The sequence below is a fragment of the Eublepharis macularius genome, chromosome 17, assembly GCF_028583425.1.
Source record: "Eublepharis macularius isolate TG4126 chromosome 17, MPM_Emac_v1.0, whole genome shotgun sequence".
Lineage (NCBI taxonomy): Eukaryota > Metazoa > Chordata > Lepidosauria > Squamata > Eublepharidae > Eublepharis > Eublepharis macularius.
Window position 1 is genome coordinate 24,867,810 of NC_072806.1, and position 15,834 is coordinate 24,883,643.

A 15,834-nucleotide genomic window follows, 5' to 3' on the forward strand; every position below is an offset into this window, starting at 1 on the left:
TGGGGCTGAGAGAGCTCTGAGAGAGCTGTGACTGACCCAAGGTCAACCAGCTGGCTTCGAGTGGAGGAGTGGGGAATCAAACCCGGCTCTCCAGATTAGAGTCCTGCCGCTCTTAACCACTACACCGAATTGGCTCTGACAAAAGGAGCTTTGACCCACAAAAGCTTATACCCTGGAAATCTTGTTGGTCTTTAAGGTGTTACTGGACTCACACCCTGCTGTTCCACTGCAGACCGACACAGCTACCCACCTGAAAAAGATCATTTAAAGAAGCTACGAGCTTTTGGCAGACTTCTGGTGCTCCCTCTGCACTTGTTTTTGCCTGCCATATTTCTCTTCACTACTCTGTATTGTCCTACCTCGTCTTACCTATCTGGGGTTCTGGAAAGATCATGGCACTGAACACCTGATACAAAATCACCCTCCCCCCTACTCACTTGCTCAAGGAACACCTGCCTATCCGCCAACATTTCCAAAACAAAAATAGGTGTATGCTTCAGAATTCTGGCCTGAACCCCACCTATTGTTCTGATTCACTGCTGGTAGGCTTGAGTCATTTAAATAGCATATTGCGTCAAAAACCGAGAAGACTATGGTTTGTATGGTTCAGGATAACCTAGAGAAATAAATTGCCCTAAAATTAGGGCTGCTGGTTGCCCACCCACAGGTGAAAATGGGGTGTGTGTCACGAATGCGATGGGATGCATTAATGCAGGGCTTTTTTTCAGGGAAAAGAGGTGGTGGAACTCAGTGGGTTGCGAGCACAGGGGGCAACTCTTGGCGGGAGGTGGTTCCCCTGGTACCACATGTGTGCGCGCAAAGTGCACGCATGCTCCCAAGGCCAATGATGTCATTTTGGGTCAGCTGGAACTTTATGGCATTATACCCCACTGAGGTCCTTCCCCTCCCCAAACCCTGCCGTCTCCAGGCTTCACCCCCCCAAATCTCCGGGAATTTCCTAACCTGGAGGTGACAACCTGAGTGCTTACCCGTCCACCTTAGTGGTTGCAGCTGCTGTTGCAGCCACGGAAAACCTCTTCATTTGAATGTCAGCTAATAACAAGCCTGCCTTACAATTCCCCTCCCACTTTCAGTGGGCACCTGGGGAAGTACTGATGGCTGGTGCCACAGTGCCCACAGGTGCCATGTTGTGGAAGCCTGCCCAAGATGAACAAAAATGAGGCCATAATTTGTAGACTGGGAGGGTGGTACTTACTGGGCTTCTTCTCCTTTGTGCACGTGTTCCTGATTGGCACACAATGATGTCACTTCCAGAAGTGATGTCATTGCACTGTTTGGAGCCAATATCAGTCTTGCATGAAGCATGGGAGCATTCCTGTGGTCAGTGCAGAAGTGATGTCAGGAAGTGACATCATCGCACCTGCCATGGACTGTGCGTGTCACACATTTGCCTGGGATGCCTGCTGGTGGTGGGTGATCACTAGAGAGTTTACAGAGAGACAAACCGCCAGGAGTTTGCCTGCCACTGGTGGGCACCTGGGACCCCAATTTGCCAGGAATGAGAACTGGGAAATAGACATTGCTTCTGGTAAATAAGGACAGTTGAAGCATATATACCTGTGGGGGTACGGTTTCCGGGTCCCCCCCTGACCACTGACTTACTGGGAGCTCACTGATGACATTACTACACCACTTGTGATGCTGTGATGTCACTTCCTGTGTGCCCAGAGATGATATTAGCGCATCACTAGGGGACTTTATTATTACCAGAGCATCCCCACGTCCCCTGGCAATGCACTGACATCAGTTCTAGGCATACAGGGAGCAACATCAGCACATCAGAATGCTGTCCATCTCTTCCTTCAGATTCTCACCAATCCCCCCTGCCCTGGCCAGCTGACTGATGGTGGTAAGCACCAGCTGGCGGCAGGGGATTCCCTGCCAGTACCAGGTTAATGGTAAGACTATGGGGAGGAGAGATTCTTCCCTGAATTCTTTGCAACAGTTTCTGCACAAGTGAATGGCTTATTCCCACCTTGGCTTCTTAAACCTATGGCACAAGTGATTGGATTTAATTTGCTAGCTTGGAATTTCACGAGGCTTAAATCCAGCAGTGGGCTGCAGCAGTGCTAGGCCTTCGTTATATGTTTTTCCCCCTCCTTTTCCCATTGTTAATTGTTCTTTTTCTCCTTCCTAATGAATTAAATCCTATTGTTAAGTGGTGGCAAGCAGTGTCAGAACCAAGGCCTCTCAGAAGCCTTCCTAAATCCCAGCTGGTTGCAGCCATTTATTCCAAAAATCCCTTTTCCAGATCCAAAAGGTTACTGCGTTTTTGTTTTGTCGCCACGCTGTTAACCGTGGAGACCCTTTGCAGCTTTTATGTTTGTAATGCCACACACGGGCTACAGGAGACAAAATAATTTCCCAGCAGCGTACAAATTAATTTTCCTTCTCTGTGCCACGTTTCTTTCTTTCCTTCTTTTTGTATAACAGTATTTGAGTTGAGGTGGGGTTCAGTCATGAAGTAGCTTCAGATACTTCCCCCCCTTTCCCCTGTCGATTCTACCTATTTATTTAAAAACTCTTGGCATTATTGGTTTAAAACCATTCACCTCACAACCCCGTGAGGTTAGGCTGAGGGCGCCCAAGGTCGCCTGGCAAGCTTCCATGATAGAGCGGGGATTTGAATCAGTCTGACACTCTGATCACTATCACGCTGGCTCTGAGGTGGAGGAGGATGAAACTGGTAACAGTGATACACTTACTTGGTAGACTGTGGGGTGCTTAACCAGTGTACCCAGAACCTGGAGCTGGCCCTGATAATACATGTGCCCTGTTGAGGTATAAAGTGTGGGTAGGGTCTCAATTTAACTAGAGATGGGCATGAACCGAAATATGAACCAAAATTAAGCACGAACCAGGTCGGTTCATGGTTCACGAACCATGGTTCACGAACCACGGTTCGCCAGATCGCATTTCTGATGAACCGCCACAAACTTTTAGGCTGGTTCGTTTGTTCATTTTTTGGTTCGTCACTGCAGACAGCCTGGTGCCAATCAATCAGACAGCCTGGTGCCAATCAATCAGTTTCTTAGGCAATGGGGGATGGACTTCCTGCAGACCTTCTGTTGACCCGGAAGTTAACTTCGGCTGGCCCGGAAGTGACCTTCTCCTGCCCCGGAAGTGATGGTTTTCTGACCTGGATGTGATGTTTTCACAAACCAAATGAACCGGTTCGCGAACCAGGGGCAGGTTCGTGAAAGTTCATGGTTCGTGGTTTGTGAAATTTGACAAACCATGAACCCCATGGTTCGGGGTTTTTCGGTTCGTGCCCATCTCTAATTTTAACACATAAAGGCGGATGCAATGAAGGGTGCTGATTAACCTCCTTTCCCCATCATACCCTTCGCCTTTGTTGAAATATAATGATAGAAAGGCAAAACGATTTGTGTGTGTGTCTTTACAGGGACCCAGCATCTTTGCTGAGATTCGGTGGGTAGACTCCTATCCCAATTTTCAGCTAAAAATTGGTACTTGAAGTGGCTTGGGGGGATCTAATCCAGTATTTAAGACTTCTCAGCTGCAGCTGGATCCAGGCATGATAGAGCTTCTGTGGCAAAGTAGGGATTGAACCTGGCTCTCTCCGATCCTCATCTGGCTCTCTAATCACTACACCATGCTGGCATTTCCTCACTTCTGCCATTGATCTCATTGATGGCAGCTAAGAGCTGGAAGGGGGCTATTAGCTATCACTTCTGGTGGTCTCTTTGATGGGAGTTTCTTGTGCCTCATTTATAGAATTCTGTTGAGAAGCAACGTTGCCAGTCTCCAGGTAGCACCTGGAGTTCTCCCAGAATTACAACAGATCTCTAGATGACAGAGATCAGTTCCCCTGGAGAAAATGGCTGCTTTGGAGGATGGACTCTATGGCATTTATACCCCACTGAGGTTCCTTCGCCCCACACAATGCCCTCCATGTGCTCTGCCCTCAAATTTCCAGAAGTTTCCCAACCTGTACAGTTTCCCAACCTGTACAGTTGACAACTGTAGCTGAGAGCGATTTAACTGGAGCTGTTATGTTTGGGAGATCCAGATTTGAATCCCTACTCTGTCATGACAACTGTGTGGATAACCTTGGACGAGGCTAAGGCCCTTTTCACATTTCTGGTTTAACCTGGTTGTTATCTGTTGCTGCCTCGACTTTGTGTAAACTGATGTAGGTGTGGCAGTTCCAAATAGCATTTGCATTTATTTATGATTCATATGTCAATCACTGTGGTAATTTCAAACAGCACCAATTTTTCTAGCTCTGGAAATGGCTACTTCTCACCCGCTGAGCCACCAGGGTTTTTACATTTTTAAAAAATCTGCACAAAATATTGCTACAGTGCTATAGTGCTACAGCATTGTAATGAAAAGTGTAACAGGTTCTCTGAATTCTCAGCTTTCATTTAAAAAAAAGTATTGAGCCCTGCCTTTGTAGAGATATAAGGAAGAAGGCATATTTCCTCAAGTGAAGGGGCTAGAGACTTACTTTTTTAAAGATGAAAGCTGGGAATTCAGAGAACCCTCTACACCTATCATTACAATGCTGTAGCACTATAGCGCTAATCACTAGCCATTAAAAAAAAAAGTGCTAGCAAAAGAACTGCCAACATTTCCGACAGTGCACTGCAGTAAATCAGAGGTGGACAGAACTCTTTGGAATGAAAGAAAAAAAATCTTAAAAACCCTGTATCTCAGCCCCCCATTGCAAACAGGGCACAGGTGAAAGGTAAGAAAATGTTTTTAAAAACCCATTAGTAACTCGTAGACAAACCAGTTGTGTCTGAAATGTTACAATCTACTAGCAATCAGCAGCCAAAACGGTCTACAAAGGCTATGTGAATTCTTTCAACCTAATCTACTTCACAAGTTCTGAAGATAAAATGGAGGCGGAGGAGAGTGATGATGTCCCCATTTGAGAGGAAAAGGGTATAAACATCTAAATAAATATTTTTCTGGTTGCAGATAAGCTGTTACTAGTTTATAAACAGTACCTGCACTAAAGAATATGGGGAGTGTTAGGGGCTGCTTTTCGGCCTGAATAAAAGCATTGCTGAAGTCCTCGTTGCCTTAATCAAACATGGCTTCCACATCTCCCGTTTTTTCCCTTCCCATTTTGGATGTATATGTTGTGAACAGAACCCTTTCTCTTTTTCAGCAATATCAATCGCTTTGTTGAATAAGTTGAATAAATATTCAATTTCATACCTTTATCCCCACAAAATGAAGTCAAATAACATGCCGTTGTATACGAACCGGCTCCATTGGTATCATTTTTGTGTTCCACTTGGTCTTTCCAAAAACCCAGCCTGGTTTGATTGTGTTTTTGCTTAGCATACTTTTTATTTAACTTTTGCTATTTTAAAAGGTGTGTTGTGCCTAATTATTTCTTTTGTTATTTTTTTTTTCCATGGGAAAGAGATAGAAATGGAAACGGTGGGGGAGAATGGGCTCCCTCTGTAATTCTGGCTCCTTAACACCTCAGGGAACCAAATTCTTCCTATCACAAAACATGACTAATTATTTACTTGTAGGAAGGCCTTGGGTAGGCCGCTCCGCCTCCCTGTGAATGTACAAATATATGTATAAAAACCCTACTTGTGGGAGCTCCCTGACTAGGTGGAAAACAACGACCTTTTCATACTGCCTCTTGTGGTCCTAGCCAAGCGGGCTAGAATAAAGATTTACAGTGTTTGGGAGATTAAAGGCCCTCGTTACATTGTTCAAATACCACGAGATTAGTTTCCAAGGCGACGGATGCCAGTTGCCATAGGCACCATGGGGCCTGGAATTAAGATTGCGGATTTTTTCACCCAGGTCACGCAAGCAAGCAGTAGCTGAGCCACAGTTGTTTTTTTAAAAAAGAAAACTGTGACTCTGAAATAATGAGAGTTTCGTCTTATAATATCAAAAAACCCGACGCTAGAATCTGTATCACTTGGCCCTCATTTTTAATTTGGAGGGTGGCTGTGTGACGTCTTTCTAAGGGATTTTGGCAGAAGCACCAATTTATGGATACAGTCTTAAACCTAATCCACAACAACAACAGTAACAATAATGACAATCCGTGATAAAAATTAATAACTCCTGTTGCCACCACAGCCTCTCCATTGGACCTAAGTTGGCAAGGGTCCTCTTCCTTGGTCTTGTCGAAATTTTGGGGGAAATGTTCTCTTTTTCTGCTTGTGGACTGTCCCCGTTTCTTCTATTTAGTTTTCCTTCCTCTGTCCCAGCTCACTTCTTCAGATATATAAGACTATAAGACTTAACAAAATTTGTGGAAGTAGGATATGAGCTTTCGTGAGTCACAGCCCACTTCTTCAGATATCTGAAGAAGTGGGCTGTGACTCACGAAAGCTCATATCCTACTTCCACAAATTTTGTTAAGTCTTATAGGTGTTACTGGACTCTTGCTCTTTTCCACTGCTACAGACAGATTAACATGGCTAACCATCTTGATCTTTCTCTGTCCCTTCACCCTTGCTTTGGATGGGGGGAAGTTTGTTCTTGCTGCCAGTTTGAAGAAGACGACATCAGTACATAGCTATGAGATCACCACCCGGGCACTTGGGCTTTGGGGGCTGTCACCATTTGTTCCTACATGACGTTTTGGTTATAAGAGCAAGGACCATCATTTACTTGCTTCTGTTCTGCTTAGGGATGGCGCACCAGGAGAGTTGACTAGTTGAACCTTCTATGACGCCAAAATATCCACTGTGTAGCCAGCAGTTTACAATTTATTTCATTCCAATTGTGAATGGAGTTGGGACAGCTTGTCCCTCCAGCTCTACAGCGCATGGGGCAAAGCAGCCCTTTTCCCACCTGCTACTTCTTAAGGTATCTCCTGCATAAGCAGGCATCTTTGGCCAAGGTCACTCTCTAAACTATTTTATAAGTTAATTTCACTGTTTCACAAGAATAATATTTTTTCTTGTTCTAATAAGGCCTTAAAATAATGCTTGCTTTTAAACAGTTAATCAGTTGAGCAATTTCTTTTGACCACTCCCATGGCCAACCCTAGTTCTGGTTTGTTTGTTTATTTATTTTATTCTATTTGTATTCCGCCCTCCCCATGCCAGCAGGCTCATGGCAGTTCAGTAGTGACCACCAGTGTTGTCTGTAAAGAGGCTACCAAAATTTGTGGGTTTTCAGAATATTGCATTTTCCTGCCTCCTAATACTCGGCTTTATTCTGAACTCAGCACTGTCTCCTGAGAGCTTCTTGGATCATAATGGAGAAAAAAATACCCTTGCCGTTGCACCACTATTCACTTCCTTCTTCCTTTTCCTGGTCCAGCAGAGGCAGCGAATGGTGGTAGCTGCAGAAAGGGAACTCTGGCAGCTGGAGGCTGAGAAACCTTTCTACCTCTTTTCCAGTGCTGAGAACATTGGCCTCTTGGGTTCCAGGGACTCGGAGAGATGTAGTTTTCCAGCAGTGCCTATGATGGGATTTCTTTTGATGTGCCGCTATTTTGCTGCCAGATTACACATGACTTTGGGTATCCATGTTGGATTCAAAGCTAGGGAAGTTGTGGTGCTAGGGAATGGAGATTTTAATCCCTTCCTCCAGCACAACCTTGTTTCTTCGATGACAATTTCCCATCTGACTATGGGTGTATGCATGTATATGGGCAGGAGTGTAAGGACGCACAAAGGAGAAGAGTTAAACTCCACCTTCCTTAGTACCCTAGCCCCAATTAATTACCTCCCCCCATCCATTCTGAGTCTGTCTTTTGTGTCTTACAAAATTGGAGAATCCGATCATGTCACATGCAGTTTGACCCTAAGACACAAAGCGGAGTGTTTCAGGAGAAAGATTCCAAACCCAAATCAAACCTCGGTTTGGAATACTCTTTTGGAATGAAGACCCACAGTTTGCAGTTTGGTCAAAGGGACAAACTTTTGTTTGGGCATTAATCCAGAAGTCCATGCTAATCAAGTTTTGTGTGAGGGTCGGGAGAGGAGGGCACATAAGATTGCCAACCTCTGGGTGGGGCTTGGAGATTTCTTGGAATTACAACTGATCTCCAGATGACAGAGATCAGTTCCCCTGGAGAACACAGCTGCTTTGGAAGGATGGACTTTATGGCATTATATCCTGGCAAAGGTACCTCCCCGCCACAAGCCTTGCCCTCCCTAGGCTCTACCCCCCAAATCTCCAGAGATTTGCCAACCTAGAGTTGGTAGCTTTACACATGCCTGATGCTCGGTTGTCTAATGGCCAAACTATGGTTTGATGGTTTTAGCCATCTATGTAAACATATTTGCATCGGGTCGGGATGGATTTATAGAATGTGTCACCCTGGGGGCTGGCATCAAAGTCACCATGGTAGGATACCAGCAAAGACCTGTAGTCTAGCAGTGGGTCACCACTGACCAGACACATTTAACCATCTGTTCCCCTTGGGAATTGTGTTGATCTGGAGGCCTGTGTGACATTGGAGGCAACTCGGTGCCAGTCTCATTTGATGTAAGGAAAAGTGCAAAGCTTGACTCTTTATACCAGTGCTGACTGAGGCTTGAAGGAGCCTGAATTAGTTGCTTCCTCGTCCAGGTTGTGTGTGGGCACATGTGCAAAAGGGGATGGCATATTTAGTGTGGGGCCCAGAAAGGATCTTGCCCAAGCCTTTCTGAAATCTGGAGCAGTCCCTGGATGTCCCACTTTGCTCTCTTTTTGACTTTAGTGATCATTTTATGTATGATGATGTCTTTGGTTTCCTAGGCATATTGGTGGAAAAAGTAAAGTATAAATTAAATACTTTGAAGTCCACCACTGCTGTTCAGAGCAACTGTAACTGTGTGTAAGGAAAAAGGAATGGAAAAGAATGCATCCAAGCATTTCCTCTTCAATATTCCCTTGCTTCTCTCTTCTCAGAAACCATCCGAAATGCTTGTAGTTGAGCCTGTAGTCTCAAACATAATCAGCAAGTCAGATAAGAAAACTAAGCTGATCTTTTCCTCCCATCACACAACTTGTACTGTTTGTACTTGCTTTCTGTATGCCAATATACAACTGGTTCTAATAATGTATGAACAAAATTTAATTTATTAAAGGCTTCTTCATTTCTGTGTTTACCCCTATGACAAGCTTGAGGGGGAAGTTAATATCATTCCCTTTTCATAGTTAGGAAATGAATCTACTGTAAATGGGAATCTCAATCTCATCTTTAAGATGGATTTTTTTTTATTAATGGGACCTAACCAGGGCTTTTTTTCTGGGAAAAGAGGTGGTGGAACTCAGTGGGTTGCCCTCGGAGAAAATGGTCACATGGCTGGTGGCCCCGCCCCCTGATCTCCAGACAGAGGGGAGTTTAGATTGCCCTCCACGCCGCCAAAGCAGCACAGAGGGCAATCTCAACTCCCCTCTGTCTGGAGATCAAGGGGCGGGGCCACCAGCCATGTGACCGTTTCCAAGAGGTTCCGGAACTCCGTTCCCCCGCGTTCCCCCTGAAAAAAAGCCCTGGACCTTACCATCTTTTTCTGTATGCTTTTAAAATACAATCAGGGAACAATTCTAGTAAAATATTTTATTTTTAGATATCAATATGCAATTTCTAAGGGCCAAGCACTTCTGCTTAGGTATTTTCGGGAAGGGGCAAAATGATATTTGAGTCCACGAAAATTACTTTCTCATCCTCTTTTCTTAAATATCCAGTTTAGGAGATCGGTGTAACTCAGAAGTTTGCATCCTGCCTTTGAAACTCTAGTCGGTCCAAATAAAAAGTACTTCATTATCTATGACATCGGAAAGTGCACTTTGATTGGCAAGGAATTTAACAACCTCTCCAGGGAACACAAAGTAATTTTTGTGATTAGCAAGGTAGGTGCTGGTGGGGGCTGAGGGAATAGACTGCTGTTGATGAAGAGAGACAGGCTTAGTTCACTAATACACCCGGCTAATTTTAGTCTTTTGAAGCTGTCTGTTCCGTGGAGTGCAATCTGAGTCCTTGCTTAGTATTTGGAGAGCGTTTTTATTCTTTTCGTGGAATGGTAACCACCGTGTTGATCTTTCAACTGGCATCTGTTTCTAAGAACTGTGAAGGAGGACCTTGGTTTGGTTTTCAGGTTCCGGGATGAAGTAAAGTTGTCAAACACTGATGGATTGGGAACGAGTATTGGCCAGGTAAACAGTACAGGGACTTTTGGAATATCAATAAATTCCAGATTCTGCTAAGTTCTACCTGTAACACTTGGTCATTCAAGCAATGTAGACGAAGCCATATTTTTCTAAGCTGAAGTGTTCTCTGTGGAGGAAAATAGCAATATGCTATGCATAATTTTTCTTTGGGGGCAATGTATCCAGCAATTTGCAAAGCTTCAGTGGTATCAAGTGACATTTTGCAGCATCATGATAGCTTGGTAGAGGAGAAGGCTACTGCTCTGCTTTAAGATGGGCCACAATGTCATTACCATGGATGGCTAGAGGATGGTATAACAGTGCGAGAGCATTGGGGCAGGTGATGCAATGTTTGTGTATTTAAAAACATATTCTTCACTATTCAAAGTTCAAAGCGGCTTATAATCAGCCAAAGGCAAAACCAGTACAAAACATGGAAGTGCAGTTATGCTAATACAAAGAAAACGTTTACATTCCTGATAAAAACAATTAACAATTAAATTTCCCATACAGAAGATTGTTTGAATTGTGGCAGGTAACATTGGATGAGGAGGTATTCTTGCAAGCCATAGAGTTTCATGGCTAGAATCTTCCTTTTAAGCAATGATGCAGAGGAGTAGCTGTGTTAGTCTGTTGTAGCAAAACCAAAAAGAGTCCAGTAGCACCTTTAAGACTAACCAACTTTATTGTAGCATAAGCTTTTGAGAATCACAGTTCTCTTCGTCAGATGCATGGAGGGCAAGAAGAAACTGGTCAGATATATAGGTGGAGAGGGGAGGGCGGAGTAGATGCAAACAGTAGCTTCTGATAGAAGCTATGAATGGTTATCTCGTTATCAGAAGTAACTGACTTCCTTAACAGAAGCAAACTGATCTCCATATCAGAAGCTACTGTTTGCATCTACTCCGCCCTCCCCTCTCCGCCTATATATCTGACCAGTTTCTTCTTGCCCTCCATGCATCTGAAGAAGAAAACTGTGATTCTCGAAAGCTTATGCTACAATAAAGTTGGTTAGTCTTAAAGGCGCTACTGGACTCTTTTTGGTTTTTAAGCAATGGTTTGTCTTCCATAGTTTTTTTTTTTGCCATGGTTTTCAAGTTTCATCGCAATACCAAGTGGTGTTGATCAATTTTCAAAAATATAAATGTCAATTTTTAGGGGTTCCCCCCCTTTTAATTCTTGTTGATATATGAATGGGTAGTTACTCATGCACTTTTAATGGGGAAACAGATTTCTGCTACTAAGTTTGTTCATACATTGTATGATAGTAGGGCGCACTGTGCATGTGAGTGAGTGAGTGAGTGAGAGAGAGAGAGAGAGAGAAAGTGAGAAAAACAGCACGGAGACCACAGAAAAACAATGAATGGAAAATGAATAAACACAGATAAAAATGGTTGCAGTTCACACAGATAAAAATGGTTGCAGTTCACACAGATAAAAATGGTTGCAGTTCACACAGATAAAAATGGTTGCAGTTCACACAGATAAAAATGGTTGCAGTTCAACACCCAAACTACAGGAAAGCCTCCATGTGAAAAGATATATAGGGATATGTAGAAGAAGTATTATAGGCAGGGCTCATTTCGAGGGGGAACGTGAAGGAACGCAGTTCCGGCAGTTTCCCAAAGAGGCCGCATGTCAGGTGGCCCCGCCCACCTGAATCTTGGCCATTTGGGCCCGTTTCTGCCTGGATTGGTGCCGAAATGGCCTGGATCAGGCCTCTGACAGGTGGTGGATCACTCTCCCGCTCAGCAGCAGCCCAATCCTGACCATTTTGGGCCCCTTTTCGGCCATTTTCAGCCCCTTTTTGCCATTTTCGGCCCAATTTCAGCCCTGAATGGCCAGGATTGGGTCCAAAACAGTCAGGATAGGTGAGATCAGGGGATGTGGCATATGCAAATCAGTTGTGCTAATGACACATTTCTGGTGATGTCAAGGGGCGTGGCATATTCTAATGAGTTATGCTAATGAGTTCCTCCAGCTCTTTTTCTACAAAATGACCCCTGGTTATAGGTGTGGCTGCTGTTTGTTGTGACATCATCAATGCATACACTGTGAATTTTAGGATCTGGGGCGCTGAGAATGTGGCAGCCCTATCTTTGTTGCAGCGTTTTAGTACACATGTAAGAAGTGAACAAACTTCTCTACGTTTCCTGCATGGTAATCTATCCTGTATGTACCCTAAGCAAATTCAGCATTTCTGTTGGGTACGTGCACAAGAGGAACAGCCTCTAAATAATTACTGTGCTCATCTTTATTCCCTCAAGATAGCTTTGAAATAAGAGAGAAGACAGCAATGGTGGGTACGTGTGTGGGGGTGGGTACGTGTGTGAAGATTGCTTTGCTACTGTGGGCTTTGCCTTTGATGTCCAACTACCCTATATCACTGAAGGGAAAAAGATCCCCAGGGAGCTTTATTTATCCCTTTGAATTGGAAGCGAAAGTGTATCCCCTCCAGATCTTCCAAAAACATGCTAACACTTGCTTTTTTTCCCCATTTGCAAATCATCTGCCTTTTGAAATTTTGAGCCGTGTGGAGTGAAGGAGACTTGGGTCAAATCCACATTCACCCATTACCTGCATGTTTATCGGATATCTTCCGTTTGCCTCCAATCCGCGATTTTTTCCTCTTCGTTCACATTCCTGCTTCCAATCCGTCTTTCTCGCGTGTCCCTCCGGTCACACGGCCGCTCGAAAACCGCTTTTTTGGGCGGGACCTTTTTTCCCGCCCATTTTTTTTTATTTTTTTGAGTGCACTTTTCCGTTATTTCGATCTTGCCTTATAAAGAAACATCATTGAAGATAATGATGACTCTCTTTCCCCCACTGACAGCACTGATGGCTCTCTCCCGTTTCTTTTTTTGGAAATTTGGAAGCATGTGGGAAGCTTTCGTGGGCATTTCCTATGCAGGACAGTTCAGTGCCTGAATTTTACTGCAGTTTCACTTCCTTGGAGTGTCATTATTTTGATATTTCGTAATTTCGATATTACAGTAATATAAAATAAAAAAAATAAAAAACAGTTAAAAAGGAAGTTTCGTGAGTCCGTTCTGAGGATGGATTCACCCCAAAATGATTTTTCAAACTACCAGATTTGATTCAGAAACAGCATAATCAATAAATCCAATACTATGAAGTCAAAAACAGTCTTTTGCAGACTACAGAGCACTTGCAAGTTGAATCAGCCAATAGGAACTCTCGGAACGGCCGGAGAGACAGGAAGGGGGGTGGTTTTTAAAAAAAAACGTAAATTGCGCATTGGCCAGTTCACGGCCACCGTGAAACTCCCGTTGAAAACCTGTGACCACATATTCGGGAGAAATGTGAATGAAATGCATCTATTTAATGAGGTAATGTGACCGGCACTCGGGATTGCGTGGGGAATGCGGGGAACATGCGACTTAGAATGAGTAATGTGGATTTGACCTTGACCTTAGATTTCCCTTGTATGGAAAATACTCCAACCCATGGATCGTCTCAATATCCATATTAATATCCATATATTTCAAGCCTTTTTATCCTGCTCTTGCTCCAAGGAACATGCTATTCCTGCCCCCCATTTCATTCTCACAACACTTTTCCCTGTGAGGTGGCTGAGATTGAGTGCAGCTGGCTGTAGCGTTACAGTGAGTTTTTATGGCAAGTGGGAATTTGAATTTTGGTTGCCTGATTTGAGTCAAACATTCTCACGCTGCACCACACGGGATCTCTCACTGGCTCAGAGTCAAGCTTCAAGTGACGCCTGACACGAGTTGGACACTTGTCAGCTTCCCTCAAGTTTTGATGGGAAATGAAGTTTACAGAGAGGCAGTCTATGGGAGGGAGAACGTGCCGTTGGGAGGGGAGTGCAGGCGTCGGGCTCTCGCCAGGCACCTCCCCTTCCCCTCTGCTGGGTGTGTGGGGGGGTTTCTGTAAACTTCAATGAAATGGAGAGCCAAGCTGCAAGACCAGGACACCTACATTTCCCATGAAAACTTGAGGGAAGCTGACAAGTGTCCAACTCATGTCACGTGTCACTTGCAGCTTGGCTCTCAGTCTATGATGAGGTGACGAAACTATGCGCTTTTCCACATAAGCATGCCCCTTGTGGCTGTATTGTGCTTAATTTGGCCAAAGCAAGCGCCCCTTCTTTGGCCTGCCCCAAGTAACTTCTCCTCACCCTCCCCGTTTACTTGTGAATTTAGGCTTGGTTGCTTCCTGTTGGCAGCAATGTACCAATGTTTGCCTAAGCGATTAGCAACACCACCGGTTGAAGCCCAAATCTGGTCTATAAAAGCTTGCTTGTCATTGTTCTGTTTTTTTTTTTAAAAAGTGGTTTCCACAGCATTTCCCCCTCAAAGGCTCCCGTTTTGTTTGACTGTTGTTTGTGGTTATGAACCAGCAAGTCTCCATGTATAAGCCATTTCACTGGTGGGCTTGGAAAGTTCTGGAGCCATGTTGGGTTTTCAGCTGTAGTCTCCAGCTAAAACAACAGGGTTGTTGTAACAACTTGGGAGTTGTGGTAGGCTGGCATGCCCAATATCCTCCAACCAGATGCTGTGTACGGACTTACTGAGCCTACCAGGTGACAGAGAGGAGGGATGAGAACTGGGGGGTAGTGAGTGCTGGCCAGCCACATAACCTGATACTCCTGGCAGGTTAGAAACTGGGTGGGGGAGGGGAGGAAGAAGGCTAGCAAGAGACTACAAGCCTCAAGATGGGATAGATTTGAGACTACAAGCCTCAAGATGGGATAGGTTTGCCTGGCAACCACTGGAAACTTAAGCGGCAGGGAGATGAGGGGCACTGGTGATGTGTGTGCCATGATGTCACTTCCAGGAAAACCTGGAAGTAACATCACATTGCTCTAGGAAATGCTGGGAACTCTGTGGTAAAACCATAGGGTTTCCAACTATCCCTAGAGCAACATGATATCACTTCTGGGCTTTTCCACAGAAGTGACATCTCACCATCTGCGGTGTTGGTGTTTGTAAAATTTTTCTCCTGCTGCCACTGGTGGTTGGGGGTAACAACGGTGGCCAGCAGAGGTGGTGGAAGAATTAGCAACTCTAAGATGGAGCCTGGAGTTCCTGAATTACCACTGATCTCCAGACTACAGAGATCAGTTCCCTTGGAGGAAATGGCAGTTTTGGACGGACCATTATGTGTCATCAAATCCTGAATGAGCCCTTTGATCTCCCCAGGTACTGCCCTCAAATCTCCAGGAATTTCTGAACCCAGAAATGACACTCCTGTGATGAAAGGTATGGTTGTCTGCTCTGGGCTGTGAAATTCCTGGAGATTTGGGTTGGAGAGGGCAGGGTTTGGGAGAGGAGGGGCCTCAGTTGGGCTCTAATGTAATAGAGTCAGGGGAACAGATCTCTGTCATCTGGAGATCAGTTGTAATTCCAGGAGATCTCTAGACAACATCTGGAGGCTGGCACCCTAATGGAGAGAGATGGATTCAACATCCCCTGGCAGTCACACCCTAAGGTTTATATCACTCTGGCCTTTTAAGAAACTGGAACAATTGGCCTTCCATAAGTGAACAAGAGTTAACCAATTTCCCCCCAGGCAGAGGCATTGTGTGTGTTTTCTTTATTTTAGTTTTGTAATCAATAAATCTTTTTTAAAAAATCCTTGTAGTTCAAAATCTGCACCAATAACAAAATAAACAGTAACATTATTTTCCCCCCAGGATTAATTCCATTTCTCCCATTCTGATATTAGTAT

At 44.4% G+C, this 15,834-nt stretch overlaps 1 protein-coding gene across 6 annotated transcripts in view; it reads left to right on the forward strand.

The window, feature by feature from the left end:
- GTF2IRD1 (GTF2I repeat domain containing 1) overlaps window positions 1-15,834 on the forward strand; it is a 129,710-nt gene that overhangs the window by 23,642 nt on the left and 90,234 nt on the right. The window contains exon 1 of one of the 6 annotated variants that reach the window (XM_055001944.1): window positions 9,809-9,825. The exons of 4 other annotated variants lie outside the window; for them this stretch is intronic. The gene's annotated coding sequence lies outside the window, so the exon portion shown is untranslated. Of the gene's footprint in view, window positions 1-9,808; window positions 9,826-15,320; window positions 15,366-15,834 lie in introns of those variants that run through there. One more of the 6 variants, XM_055001945.1, reaches the window with a different exon arrangement.